Raw genomic sequence first — 16760 nt, forward strand, 5'->3', positions numbered from 1 at the left:
TCTGATCTTTATAGGCAGCAAAGACACTTACAGTTTTTTCTGATTGCTTAGACACTATCTTTGAAACTATAGGCTATTTTTGCAAAACTCTCCACACTAACCACAAAACCTTACACCAAACAGCAAAACATTATATATCTCTTGCAAAAGCAAACAATTCTTGCAAAACTCGTCAAACTCTTTGAAAAACATTAGTTTTTGCGTCAATACAGTACACACAAACCACCATTTGAATAAGCACACGAAGCACCAACTACGCACTGATACTATAAATGAAAAACACTTGTGGCTTTTGCTTTTTCTGTGTAGTAAACACACACACACACACACACACACACACACACACACACACACACACACACACACACACACACACACAGGTATCCAAATGCGTACAAATAAGAAAAGTTTAATTTTTGTTCCTAACACTCAAACAACAAACAAAAGCGCAGCAGAAGAAAACAATAACATTTGTGTTAAAAAAAGAGCAGTTATTGTGTTCATGACTCCCCTTCCTCTTCCTCTTCTCATCCCCCTTCCTACTTCACCTCTTCCTTCTCCTCCTCCTCCTCTTACTTCTTCACATCCTCGTCCTCGTCCCCTCTTACTCTCTGTCCAATATTGGCCTTCATTGTTGTCCAAACCAAATGTTTACCTGTGGCCTATTTATCGAGCTCAAGCTCTGATTTGTAAGTGAACTCATGATCTAAAAGTGTTTTCACATGTCAATGTGGAAAAGCATTTGGCAAAATAGTGTAGCAATGTAGAGACCATTGTTTACAGTGTTGCTAGAAGTGTGTTAATGCATTGCAAACTGAGTGTAAAGCAGGGAAGGTGCATTCAGTTTGGCACACTTGGTAAATGCATTGGCTAAAAGTTTTAATGGCTTCAGAAAAAACTGTAAAGGATAACATCAATGCAAGATATGTGCATCATGTCCCTGGGGACCTATTCATTCATATAGACTTTTGACACAACCATAAATAGGTGTGTGTGTGTGTGTGTGTGTGTGTGTGTGTGTGTGTGTGTGTGTGTGTGTGTGTGTGTGTGTGTGTGTGTGTGTGTTGCACCTAAATTACAACATTCATTTTCTGATGATTTTGGCGGTGGGTGAGATGGATTTAGCAAGCGAGTATTGAGGAATGCCTGCATGGCGTTTAACCAGTGGTGTACAGTAACGAAGTAGAAATACTTCCTTACTGTACTTGAGTCGTTTTTTGGGATATCTGTACTTTACTTTACTATTTATATTTCTGTTGACTTACTTTTACTTCACTATATTTTGCAAAGAAAACTGATACTTTTACTCCGATAATTTTGGTTTGGCGAATCACAATATTATGCATTGCCCTCTACACCCTGTAGTCCAGCGGTCACAAACCTTTTTTGCGCCACGGACCGGTGACGTGTAAAACAATCTCGGGGTGGCTGGAGACAACGACACCCGACGTCAGGGGCGGACTGGGGGGAAAAGTGGCCCGGGAGTTCCTGTCAGACCGGCCCACTCAATACACGGCGCGCCGCCCACTGCAGCGCACTTACCCACCAGTCAGTGGCCTACTTATTAAGTGTATTAATATCCGTACACTTAATATTATTTTGGATGATTATAAAGAAATTACATCAAATATGTTTTGTTTATAACATAACAGCTTGGATGGACACATGGAATAAAATGATACCGGCTATTGTAAAACTCCAAGGTAGGTATAGTTTGCTAGATGAATATGCTTAACTCTGGGCTAGAATCAGATGATACGTGTAACTACAGAGCCTTAAGGAATAAATGTCAGCAGAGAAAGACCACATAGTAAAGGAACTGGAACCAGAGGGTAGAGTTAGTATGAACTACAGTGTTTCCCCTCGGTCTACAGCTTCTTTTTTGGTGGAGGATCTCAAGGTCAGCTTTTGGCAAGAAGCCAAGAATCGGCGAGTCGCGCAAGCAAAACCTGTTAACAACGTAAACATGTAGTCTAAAGTACAGGCTGCAAGAGCGGCTGGGAGGTGGAGGTGGGCCGGCATTGGACCAGCCCAACCCCATCGGCCTTCTGGGTAATTCCCCGGTATCTCCTATGGCCAGTCTGCCTCTGCTCGATGTGTGTTCTTTATGGCCAGTCTACTTCATAATTCTCAAAATTCTGACCCTTTGCTTTTTTATTAACAGCATTTACTTGTACTTTTACTTTCAATGCTTAAGTACATTAAGTACATTTAATTACAGTAGACTTTTACTCAAGTAGTATTCTAATAGGTGACTTTCATTTTCCAGTAAGGTATCTTTACTTTTACTCAAGTATGGCTTTCATACTGCGTTGAACACACTGATGCAGACAGCGGCGGGTCGTCCCCACCATGGGACAGGAATAGTGTGCGAGTGTCGCAGCGAGCTCCGTGTCTCTCAGTGTGACGTTCGCTTTCACTGAGCTGCTCAAGGGCCTCCCAGCTCTCTGGGTGTGTCCAGGAGCCCCGGCTGCTGGGACGCTGGGGCCAACAAATGGCACACGCACGAAACCTCCGACTGGATCAGAGCGATGTTCTGTCGACCGCAACCCCGCCAGATCCCCGGGTAGCCATCACAGGAGGAGCAAATGGGATGTGTGGTCGGATAAAGGAGCGAAACAGGAGGAGAGTAAAGAATGCGGAGGCGAGAGAGCGGTGGGAGGGAAAAGGAGAAGTTTTGGGAGAGGAGGAAGAGGAGGGAGAAGAGATGGATGTGGGAGGAGGGGGAGGAGCGGGCTCTTAAATAGCCGTTAGTCCCTTCTGCTGCTTGGCAGGCCAGCAGCGCTAATGAAGACTTCAGAGCAGACAGACTGTCCAGCGCTGCTGGAGAGCACAGAGAGAGAGAGAGAGAGAGAGAGAGAGAGAGAGAGAGAGAGAGAAAACAAAGAAGTGGGAGGGCGACGATGAAACAATCTGGCCAAAGGCTCGGTCAGAGCCGAGCTGGTTTTTGGACACAATTCTTTGTGCTTTTCACCGGCTGCTCCGTGTCAAGCGGTCAGAGGGAAGAAAATATGTGGAAGTGTGGAACGAGCTTGAGTCAACAACATGTGTACAGTGGTAGAGGTGAAGCTTAAGTAGAAAGTGAAAGACTGTGTTCCAACCACTGATCAGGTAAAACACCACACTGCACTACAACATGTACACGTTTGAAGATTACTACGAAGGTATGGGGATCCAAAGTGGACAGTTTAAAAAACAATGAAGACAATTTGAAATAAATAATAAAATCTGAAAAAATGCACAAATTCAATTTAAGCAAGAAATTAAGAAACATTCATGAACCATGGACTACTGCTTGGTGAACAGACTTTATGAAGAATTACATTTTCAAATGAAGACTGCTTGCATAAAATCTAAATAATCGTCAACCGGATCTGAAGGCTCGGTGATGGGGAGAGCCAATGTGGGGACATAAGCATTGCATTTTTTTGACGATGTGGTTTTGTTGGTTCTCTCAGACCGTGACCTTCAGTCCACACCGGTGCGGTTCTCAGCCCAGTGTGAAGCTTGCAAAAACGGTGGATTGCTCTCTCCATGTTGGGAGTGAGTCACTGCACCAAGTAAGGGAGTTCAAGAATCTGGTGGTCATGATCACAAGTAAGTGTCAAATGAAGCGGGAGATGGACAGAGCTGATCTTCCTTCCAGGGAAAGCATCTCCCGTCCGTGACCACTCCATACCAACCTGCGACAACTTCCTCCTGCAGGTACATGTTCCACACCAGTTTTGGTCCACTCACAATGCGACGGCTCGTCTGGTCTTCAGCCTCCAGATCTACCACACCGCTCCCCCGCACCCTGTCCTGGCTGCTGGTGGTTGTCCCGAGTCAAGACACTGGTACTTGTCTATAGTTCTGTGAATGGCTCAGGCTCCTCCGGACAAGACTTAGTCAAACCGATGCCCATCCACTCTCTACTTCAGCCGATCGGCCTGCTACTCCCTAATACAAGGAGGCCGAGATGCTGCTCAACAAAATGATTATGTTTATGTGGGTATCATCCACATGGTTGATTGCATGATGTAATGTAACGTGAAATGAGATTATCTTGTGATAACACCTGCATTAAAAAGTATATACTCTAAATATATACTCTAAATACTTTGAGTGTACTTTTACAATTGTATACTCCAATTTTAAATTGAATTGTATTCTCATATATAAAAAGAAAACGTTTCACCAAATTTGAGATTTGAGAAACATAAATTAAGAGGCACAGACAACTAATAAACGACTTGATTGTTTTGCCAACAAATATCTACAATATACAAGTACATTTATTCTTCGGCATTGGTTGATTAAAATGCAGGTAAACAAAAAGTAAACAGTGTACATCCATGATCTTAATGGCAGGTTTGTATTTGATAACGATGAGGTGTGATGCTTCCCCCTCCTGACTGTGTATCTGAAGGTCTGGCTCCCTTCATAGTTACCTAGTGGGTGTGCTGCAGGCAAACAGAGAGAGAAAGAAAAGAGAGTCGGGTGGAGGTTATTTGGCCTGAGAGTCTCTGGGGCCGGATATGAGTCTCTCTAATGAAACAGCCCATGGAGGAACCCCAGACAGCCGTGGCAATAACTGTACATCTTGACCGTGGTCAGGGCTTATCGGTGGGAGGACAGGACCGTCTCCCTGTCACAGCTCTCGCTGTGAGGCGGAACACGGCACAGGTTCCTGTAGGAGGATCCACGGAGCAATGCCCACTGCTTTCTTTTTTTAGTCCTATAAAATACTCTGCTCTGAATATTATATTTGTATATTCTGGTTAGGATAGATGGTTGGGCATGTGTGTGGCATATGTTTGGTGCTAATAGCCACGATAGCACATGTGGACTTCAGTGGCTTCGGTGCTAAACTTCAGCTTGCACCCTGGAGGAAATCATCAACCCAACCACAGGAAACCAGCCATCACACTGGGTGACCAGGCAAAGCTGGCTGCAGCTTAGGCAATTGAGGGAGGAGAGACTTTCTTCATCGTATAATATAATATGCGAGGAGTCACCATTCCCATGGATAAAGGATTGTGGTTACATTTGTTCCAATGGCCAACAGGGGGCGGCTCCTCCGGTTGTATAGAAGTCTATATAAATGACTCTACTTCTCTTGATGTATTCCCTCAGTAAACATTGTAAACATGAGTTTATGTCTCAATCTCTAGTTTCCAGTCGTCTTCAATACAGCATGATGTTCATTTAGAGTCAAACAAACCATAAAGCAGGGGATGATCTATTGTGATTGACAGGTTCCTCCTGCTTCTGAAGCTGTATGCCATCTCTCCCACACTCCTCCTCATTCCTAACATGGCCACTTCAATTCACTGGATGTAAAAATCCAAGGTGGCGATCTAGAGGCCTCAAAAGCGCCATCCACAAAGCAATGTGTCTTTAATGTGCACATTCACTGCAGTGTGGGACTGAGGTTGAGACTACTTTAAAGGAAAGAGGCAAAACCTCAACTCATATTCTGTTTGCTTGTTCATCTGGTACTTGCCTGTACAAATAATTGAGCCGTCATATTTTTTTTACATCCTTGTAGCCTATTGGTCTATTAAATCTGCCAATTTTGAGTATTTAAAAAAATATGCTTCGTTCTCTGTAAGGGGAATTATTCAAAGATGCATAATAAGTGAGACCACACAAACACACACAGCTTGAGACTTTATTCTTTGAACAGTAACAGACACCCACTCATTACACATCATAAGTATACAGTACAGCTGGATTTAGCATTAGAGGTAAGTAAACAAACCACAACACCCACCACAAATATGTTGCATTCAAAGATCGCTTGATGTACTAACAACTTCAATATGGATGCTCCTACTTTCTTATTTCTTCTCTATTGTGTGTAACTTTGTTGTCTCTTAGGTCTAAAATGATGCCATCCAAATATAAACCACACATCCCTCTGTTTTGTTGGAACCAAACACTAACAAAAGCTTTTGTTTTCTTCTTTTTACTTAATTGGCATTACAGAACTGTGATTTCTGTGCTTTGCTTTCCTTTCGTTCCGTTATGCTCAAACTTGAGCGATGCCGAATTCAAGGAGGCAAAGTGCACACAGTTGCTCATTAGTGTGAGGAAGTGTTTTAATTGCCAGTTGGGATGAACTTCTTTCTCGAGGTGAAAAAAGTGACTACTGACAGTTTCCTCACGCGCCCTTCACTCCCATCCAGGTTCTCCCGGCTGCTCGGGGCTTCATTCCACCCTCCCAACTTGTAGCGATCGCGGTGGGCGCTGACAGGACCGGACGACGAGGCGCGGCTCGCTGCATAATTTATGAAGGCAGATGTACAAGGCGGGTTATTAGCTCCCCCACGCTACGCTGCTCCCCTGATTTACAGTTTAAGGAGAGTGGGTATAGCAAATAAAGACTCATGAACAGAAATCAAACCTGTGACAAGTTTGTTTGTCTGCGGGTGGGCAACGTGCCAAACGGAAGGAGGCGGGCCAATTGGTGGATGTCGGCGGGGGGGGCGGGTCGTCACTGACTGCTGCTCGGAATTCTGGGAGGGAGAGGCCGACACGTCCATCTCATTATGGGACATGGATCCGATGCGTTTCTGTGGCCGACAAATAGGTGGCTCTCACGCAGGACATGGGGCCCAGAGACGGCTCCATCTTAATGAGAGCCTTTCTTACCCTTAATGAGCCTGACTAACTCTCTCCCCTCTCTCTAATGCTCTCTCCCTCTGAGGATCCCCCCTCCTCCTCCCACCACCTCTGCGGGGCCCTGTGGTTTATGATGATGGAGCTCTGAGGGTAATATGCATTGTAATGCTCCGTAATGGGAGGGAATGAAGGGATGGCAGAGGAAGAGGGGGAGAAAAGAAAAAGCAGCAGAACCAGTGGGTGGATTAGAGGGAGGCCTCCTCTCTGGATGTCTCAGCTTTAAATTAATGAGGAGGCTGAGCGCACCACGATAAATTTAGCTTTTCATGTTTAATTATGCTGCGACCGTGGCGGTTCACTGAGGATAAATCACACAATTATTATGCCCCTCGCCCCGTTGTTCCTCTCCCCTTTCGCTCTGTTTCCCTCCTCCCATCTATTTGTTGTTGTTGTTGTTGTTGTTTATTCATAAGCTGATGTCTATTTATGTTTAATAGTACTGTGTGTGTGTGTGTGTGTGTGTGTGTGTGTGTGTGTGTGTGTGTGTGTGTGTGTGTGTGTGTGTGTGTACGAGGGGAAACAAGGCTTATGTTGCTATCACGGGGAGGCGGATACAAATTGCAGAGAGGGAGAAGTAGTGGAGTAGATCTAGAGGAGGAGATACTTTACACATGCAGCAAATCTGCAACGTTTTCCTGCATGGGCTCCCGTGTGACAGCTATCAGGGATCCAAATGCACTTCCCCGCCTCCAGGCCTCGTAGCATTTCAGAGAACGCAGTGTTGCGTCGGCGGGAACATCGCAGGGCGAAGCAGGCAGCGGGTCGCCGGGTCGCCGGGCCCCTGTGTGGAGCGAGGCGCTGGTGCCGCGTTGGACTCGGCAGCCGGTTTGGCAGGAATGAGTTGTTTCTCCTGTACAGCCAGGACCGCCACGCTGGGGCTGTTTTCACCGTGAACAAAACTCCTCGAAACCCGGGCAGAGGTCGTGCGTCTCGCTGGCCACCTGCTGATTAAAGTGAAGGCGCTCAGCCCTGAAGCGAGCCGCAGTTTCGACCCAGACATAAACAGGGTGGACCAGCTATTTTCATTTTAGTGAGAACATAAACATCGCTTTTAAAATATCTACAAACATACATATTGCAAAATAGCTAAATAAAATAATGTCCTGTCTTTGAAGACCTTCGAGCTCTTTCTCTGTGGCAGAGTTCTCTGAGTTCAGAGTTCATCATGTGGTTGATGTTGAATTCTCCCTTGTTCAGCTTCACATGCATCACCTTTCATCTTCGATCGATAAAAGTGACTTTGTGATTCCCCGCCGACGCCAGCGATAGGACTGCGTTTTTTCACAATCAGAAATTTAACTAGATTTGTTGCAAATCAAGAATATGCGTTGAAAACACTGCCAGCTGGTACTTCCACTGAGAGGGAACCAAAACAGTTTGTAAAACAGCCGTGAAAGCCGTTAAAGAGGCTCAAAAGCTGCAGAGCTGGAGATAATTCTTCGTGGGTTGGTCGCTCTGACCAGAACCTCTCACATTATGCGTGTTTAATTGATCCTTTGGAAATAAAACTTGTATTCCAAAAACGCGATCTAGGCACAAATCATCTTCTTTTTTTTTTAGGAATGCAGGAAACCAACAAACACATCTGATTTTTGGAACGCTCCCCTTTGAACCCCAAATCGAGCGCCACTATGGGACCACTATGGGACCACTATGGACCACTATGGACCACTATGGACCATTATGGGACCACTATGGAACACTATGTGACCACTATGGACCACTATGGACCATTATGGGACCACTGTGGACCACTATGGACCACTATGGGACCACTGTGGACCACAATGGACCACTATGGACCACTATGGGACCACTATGGACCATTATGGGACCACTATGGACCACTATGGACCATTATGGGACCACTGTGCACCACTATGGACCATTATGGGACCACTATGGGACCACTATGGACCACTATGGGACCACTGTGGACCACTATGGGACCACTATGGACCACTATGGGACCAGTGCATCGCCTGAAGGGAGACACGTCCACAGTAGTGGTGTCAGCGGTTGCATCAAACCAATAATTTTCATTTGACCTTGTTGCTCTCAAAGCAACATGACAGCACTCTACCCTGTACTCTCTGAAGCTCAGCTCCCCGATGCAAATTTTAAAACATTTTCTCCCTCATCTCCTCTCTCTGCACAGCTCCTCTGTAATTGCTTGTCTCTCAACAGTTTAAGTGTGTGTGTGTGTGTGTGTGTGTGTGTGTGTGTGTGTGTGTGTGTGTGTGTGTGTGTGTATGTGTATGTGTGTGTGTGTGTGTGTGTGTGTGTGTTCGACCCCAGCTCGTTGTCAAAAAGCTCTGGGCTTCATATGTGAGCTGGCTCAGTTTTTTTTGTGGAAAAAGCAAATCAATGTTGATGCTTTTGACCAGCTCAGTCTTACCCAATTTCCTTTGGCCAATTTTGAGATTTTCAGTTTGAAATGAAAGAGGGGGACCCCTGTCGGAGCTGACTGATTGCATTTTCCACAGAGCCTCAGTGGCATGTTGTGCCTGAGATCAACCTGGCATCCTGGCATGAAGGCAATTTCCATAAAAATACCCCCGTGTCTCTCAGTGTGCGCTCCATGCGGGCACACGCCAGTGCGGCTACACAAATTAACACCACTGCTTCTCGTCTCTCCCTCACACACACACACACACACACACACACACACACACACACACAGTCAGCATGCTCGTCCGAGGCGCCGCGGCTGCACTCTGGGGTAGTGACATGTACCATCCTCTCCCGACTGTCATCAATATGCTAATCTGGGGGAATTAAGGAGTGAGGGTTAACTTCACCACTTAAACACACACCACGAGGAGGCCCGGGCCTGTGGAGGACCACGCGCATCCCCTTCGGTGTTAGTGAAATGAGAATTAACAAGTGAGCGGTGCTCCGTGCAGCAGGCGGGGCCTTTACAGGGAATGTGATGCTGGGTGACTCTCCTCTTAACTTAAATTACACTTACTAGGGCTTTTGTAAGCAAATTTGCATTGAGTGGTCTTATGTACTGGCGAGGGAATGGAGAGACACGTAGACTACAGTACAGACACGTAGACTACAGTACAGACACATAGACTACAGTACAGACACAGACTACAGTGCAGACACGTAGACTACAGTGCAGACACGTAGACTATAGTACAGACACAGACTACAGTGCAGACACGTAGACTACAGTACAGACACGTAGACTACAGTGCAGACACGTAGACTATAGTACAGACACAGACTACAGTGCAGACACGTAGACTACAGTGTAGACACGTAGACTACAGTACAGACACGTAGACTACAGTACAGACACATAGACTACAGTACAGACACGTAGACTACAGTACAGACACATAGACTACAGTGCAGACACGTAGACTACAGTGCAGACACGTAGACTACAGTACAGACACGTAGACTACAGTGCAGACACAGACTACAGTGCAGACACGTAGACTACAGTACAGACACGTAGACTACAGTACAGACACAGACTACAGTGCAGACACGTAGACTACAGTGCAGACACGTAGACTATAGTACAGACACAGACTACAGTGCAGACACGTAGACTACAGTGCAGACACGTAGACTACAGTACAGACACATAGACTACAGTACAGACACGTAGACTACAGTGCAGACACGTAGGCTACAGTGCAGACACGTAGACTACAGTACAGACACGTAGACTACAGTGCAGACACAGAGGCTATAGTACAGACACAGACTACAGTACAGACACGTAGACTACAGTGCAGACACGTAGGCTATAGTACAGACACGTAGACTACAGTACAGACACAGACAATAATACAGACACGTAGGCTATATTACAGACACGTAGGCTATAGTACAGACACAGACTATAATACAGACACGTAGGCTATATTACAGACACGTAGGCTATAGTACAGACACGTAGACTACAGTACAGACACAGACTATAATACAGACACGTAGGCTATATTACAGACACGTAGACTATAGTACAAACACGTAGACTACAGTACAGACACATAGACTATAGTACGGACACAGACTACAGTACAAACACGTAGACTACAGTGCAGACACGTAGGCTATAGTACAGACACGTAGACTACAGTACAGACACGTAGACTATAGTACAGACACGTAGACTACAGTACAGACACGTAGACTACAGAACAGACACATAGACTATAGTACAGACACGTAGACTATAGTACAGACACGTAGACTACAGTATAGACAGAGGCTATAGTACAGACACGTAGACTACAGTACAGACACGTAGACTACAGTACAGACACGTAGACTACAGAACAGACACATAGACTATAGTACAGACACGTAGACTACAGTACAGACAGAGACTACAGTACAGACACGTAGACTACAGTACATACACGTAGACTATAGTACAGACACGTAGGCTATAGTACAGACACGTAGGCTATAGTACAGACACAGACTACAGTACAGACACGTAGACTATAGTACAGACACAGACTACAGTACAGACACGTAGACTACAGTACAGACACAGACTATAATACAGACACGTAGGCTATATTACAGACACGTAGACTATAGTACAAACACGTAGACTACAGTACAGACACATAGACTATAGTACGGACACAGACTACAGTACAAACACGTAGACTACAGTGCAGACACGTAGGCTATAGTACAGACACGTAGACTACAGTACAGACACGTAGACTATAGTACAGACACGTAGACTACAGTACAGACACGTAGACTACAGAACAGACACATAGACTATAGTACAGACACGTAGACTATAGTACAGACACGTAGACTACAGTATAGACAGAGGCTATAGTACAGACACGTAGACTACAGTACAGACACGTAGACTACAGTACAGACACGTAGACTACAGAACAGACACATAGACTATAGTACAGACACGTAGACTACAGTACAGACAGAGACTACAGTACAGACACGTAGACTACAGTACATACACGTAGACTATAGTACAGACACGTAGGCTATAGTACAGACACGTAGGCTATAGTACAGACACAGACTACAGTACAGACACGTAGACTATAGTACAGACACAGACTACAGTACAGACACGTAGATTATAGTACAGACACGTAGACTATAGTAAAGACACATAGACTACAGTACAGACACGTAGACTACAGAACATACACGTAGACTATAGTACAGACACGTAGACTACAGTACAGACAGAGACTATAGTACAGACATGTAGACTACAGTACAGACACGTAGACTATAGTACAGATACGTAGGCTATAGTACAGACACGTAGGCTATAGTACAGACACAGACTACAGTACAGACACGTAGACTATAGTACAGACACAGACTACAGTACAGACACGTAGATTATAGTACAGACACGTAGACTATAGTAAAGACACATAGACTACAGTACAGACACGTAGACTACAGAACAGACACTCAGACTATAGTACAGACACGTAGACTATAGTACAGACACGTAGACTACAGTACAGACAGAGACTATAGTACAGAGACGCATACTACAGTACAGATACGTAGACTACAGTACAGACACGTAGACTATAGTACAGACACAGACTACAGTACAGACACGTAGACTACAGTAAAGACACGTAGACTATAGTACAGACACAGACTATAGTACAGACACGTAGACTATAGTACAGACACGAAGACTATAGTACAGATACGTAGACTACAGTACAGACACATAGACTATAGTACAGACACAGACTACAGTACAGACACGTAGACTATAGTACAGGCACATAGACTATAGTACAGACACGTAGACTACAGTACAGACACGTAGACTGTAGTACAGACACGTAGACTATAGTATAGACACATAGACTACAGTACAGACACATAGACTACAGTACAGACACATAGACTGTAGTACAGACATGTAAACTGCAGTACAGACATGTAGACTACAGTACAGACACATAGACTATAGTACAGACACATAGAACGTAGTATAGACACGTAGACTACAGTACAGACACATAGACTATAGTACAGGCACGTAGGCTATAGTACAGACACAAAGACTATAGTACAGACACGTAGACTACAGTGCAGACTTGTAGACTACAGTGCAGACATGTAGACTACAGTACAGACACGTAGACTATAGTACAGACACGTAGACTATAGTACAGACACGTAGACTATAGTACAGACACAGACTACAGTACAGACACGTAGACTATAGTACAGACACGTAGACTACAGTATAGACACAGACTACAGTACAGACACGTAGACTATAGTACAGACACATAGACTATAGTACAGACACGTAGACTACAGTGCAGACTTGTAGACTACAGTGCAGACACGTAGGCTACAGTACAGACACGTAGACTACAGTACAGACACGTAGACTATAGTACAGACACGTAGACTACAGTACAGACACGTAGACTATAGTACAGACACAGACTACAGTACAGACACGTGGACTATAGTACAGACACGTAGACTACAGTACAGACACGTAGACTACAGAACGGACACATAGACTATAGTACAGACACGTAGACTATAGTACAGACACGTAGACTACAGGATAGACAGAGGCTATAGTACAGACACGTAGACTACAGTACAGACACGTAAACTACAGTACAGACACGTAGACTACAGAACAGACACATAGACTATAGTACAGACACGTAGACTACAGTACAGACAGAGACTACAGTACAGACACGTAGACTACAGTACATACACGTAGACTATAGTACAGACACGTAGGCTATAGTACAGACACGTAGGCTATAGTACAGACACAGACTACAGTACAGACACGTAGACTATAGTACAGACACAGACTACAGTACAGACACGTAGATTATAGTACAGACACGTAGACTATAGTAAAGACACATAGACTACAGTACAGACACGTAGACTACAGAACATACACGTAGACTATAGTACAGACACGTAGACTACAGTACAGACAGAGACTATAGTACAGACACGTAGACTACAGTACAGACACGTAGACTATAGTACAGATACGTAGGCTATAGTACAGACACGTAGGCTATAGTACAGACACAGACTACAGTACAGACATATAGACTATAGTACAGACACAGACTACAGTACAGACACGTAGATTATAGTACAGACACGTAGACTATAGTAAAGACACATAGACTACAGTACAGACACGTAGACTACAGAACAGACACTCAGACTATAGTACAGACACGTAGACTATAGTACAGACACGTAGACTACAGTACAGACAGAGACTATAGTACAGAGACGTATACTACAGTACAGATACGTAGACTATAGTACAGACACATAGACTATAGTACAGACACAGACTATAGTACAGACACGTAGGCTATATTACAGACACGTAGACTATAGTACAAACACGTAGACTACAGTACAGACACATAGACTATAGTACGGACACAGACTACAGTACAAACACGTAGACTACAGTGCAGACACGTAGGCTATAGTACAGACACGTAGACTACAGTACAGACACGTAGACTATAGTACAGACACGTAGACTACAGTACAGACACGTAGACTACAGAACAGACACATAGACTATAGTACAGACACGTAGACTATAGTACAGACACGTAGACTACAGTATAGACAGAGGCTATAGTACAGACACGTAGACTACAGTACAGACACGTAGACTACAGTACAGACACGTAGACTACAGAACAGACACTCAGACTATAGTACAGACACGTAGACTATAGTACAGACACGTAGACTACAGTACAGACAGAGACTATAGTACAGAGACGTATACTACAGTACAGATACGTAGACTATAGTACAGACACATAGACTATAGTACAGACACAGACTATAGTACAGACACGTAGATTACAGTACAGACACGTAGACTATAGTGCAGACACAGACTACAGTACAGACACGTAGACTATAGTACAGACACATAGACTATAGTACAGACACGTAGACTGTAGTACAGACACGTAGACTATAGTACAGACACATAGACTACAGTACAGACACATAGACTACAGTACAGACACGTAGACTGTAGTACAGACATGTAAACTGCAGTACAGACATGTAGACTACAGTACAGACACATAGACTATAGTACAGACACATAGAACATAGTATAGACACGTAGACTATAGTACAGATACGTAGACTGCACGCGTCAAGACTCGCGGTCCAAGTGCTATCACTCGCATCACTCTTGAAACAACAATGGGTCTTAGAAACTGTGGAAACAAGTGCCCCAGTGCATGCTGGGAGGTTTCAGTATTACCTGTACATCACTCTATGTATGTCCGCCCTCCACTGCAATAAACAACACAGTGAAACCCTCACATGTTTCTCCAATAAAATTAAATATAATAATTTTCAACTGAAATAGAGAGGATTGTTATTTAATTAATTCAATTTCAATTTAATTCAATTCAGTTTATTATATATAGCCCAGCATCACAAAACAAGTATGCCTCGGAGGGCTTTACAATCTGTACACAAAACATCCCTGTCCCGGGACCTCACATCAGATCAGGAAAAACTCCCCCAATAAAGATAGTAAAAACCCTTTCACAGGGAAAAAAAGGGGGAAGAAACCTGAGGGAGAGCAACAGAGGAGGATCCCTCTCCCCGGATGGACAGAAGCAATAGATGTCATGTGGCCAGAATGAATAACGTAACGGAGTTACAGCACATTCAACGAATGTGACAGAAATTATTCATATAATGAGTGGTATGCATGGTCCATGATCCAGATAGCCACGATCCATTAGACAGAAGGAGGACGCCTGTATATATACACACATATATACATATATATGCATATATATACATATATATATGTATATAAATATATATATATATATATATATGCATATATATACGTATATATATATATATATATATATATATATATATATATATATATATATATATATATATATATATATATATATATATATATATATACACACATATACATATATACACACATATATATTATATATATATACATATATATCAGGGGTCAAAGCTTTTTTCACCGAGGGCCACAAACAGAAAAATATATGAAAGTCTGGGCTACTCAGGTTAGGTATATGGCCAAATGAATCAAATGAAATAAATTATGCATATATATAAAGAATCACATCAGAGGCAATTTGGCTAACATGCTTTATGAGAGGCATGGCTTGAAGACTTCTGCATGCCAATATTAACTCATAGTCAGAGCGCAACCTACTGGGAAACTATGGCAATTTGAAATAGAAAAGAAGTACGAAAATGAAATTGGCCGACTTCTGGTACGGTTTAGAGCATGGTCCCAAGAGAATTATTTTGAAATTTATATGTGGTACATATGTCTTTCAAATATTGTATATCTATGTTGAACGTGCTGCGAGGGCTGCTTTGTTGAATTTAGTTGAATTTACCCCTAAGAAGTTAATGGGTACTTTTCTTTTGAACACAATGAGATACAAACAAGCTTTTGATATATTTTTATGAAATTGAACCTTTAATGATCCACAGAGAATTTTGTACAAATGGAAGCCAGCGTTTAAGAAGATTAGAGGAAAAAATAGTTTTTATCAAAATTCAAAATGGTGGAAATTCTAAGGTGGCGGACTATAGTGTGACCACGCACTTTTTGTAGAGCAGACAGAACCGGACATGTGTGCCAAATTTCAGGTCAATTGGTAATAGGGGGCAAAAACTGTGGGCATTCACAACTCACAGGTTGTCAAAAAAAAAACACGTTGTTTTAGGGGGCGCTATCTGACTTCCTGTACAGTTTAGAGCATGGTCCCAAGAGAGTTGTTTTTAAGTTTACATGTGTTACATATGACTACCAGGTTTCATACATGTAGGTCAACCGTAGCGCTGGGGCTGCTTAATTGAATATTTGTAGGGGGCGCTATCGAGCCAAAGTGCCATTTTGAGTCGTTCAAATCACATCAGGTAACTACATCTTTGCCTTTCATTGTGTGTGCCAAGTTTAGTTACGTGTCGAGCATGCTTAGTCCCTCAAAAGTGACTTTGTTGTTGACCGCGAAGGATGGGTCGCC

This window comes from Taurulus bubalis (genome assembly GCF_910589615.1).
Source record: "Taurulus bubalis genome assembly, chromosome: 18".
In the NCBI taxonomy this organism is placed as follows: Eukaryota; Metazoa; Chordata; class Actinopteri; order Perciformes; family Cottidae; genus Taurulus; species Taurulus bubalis.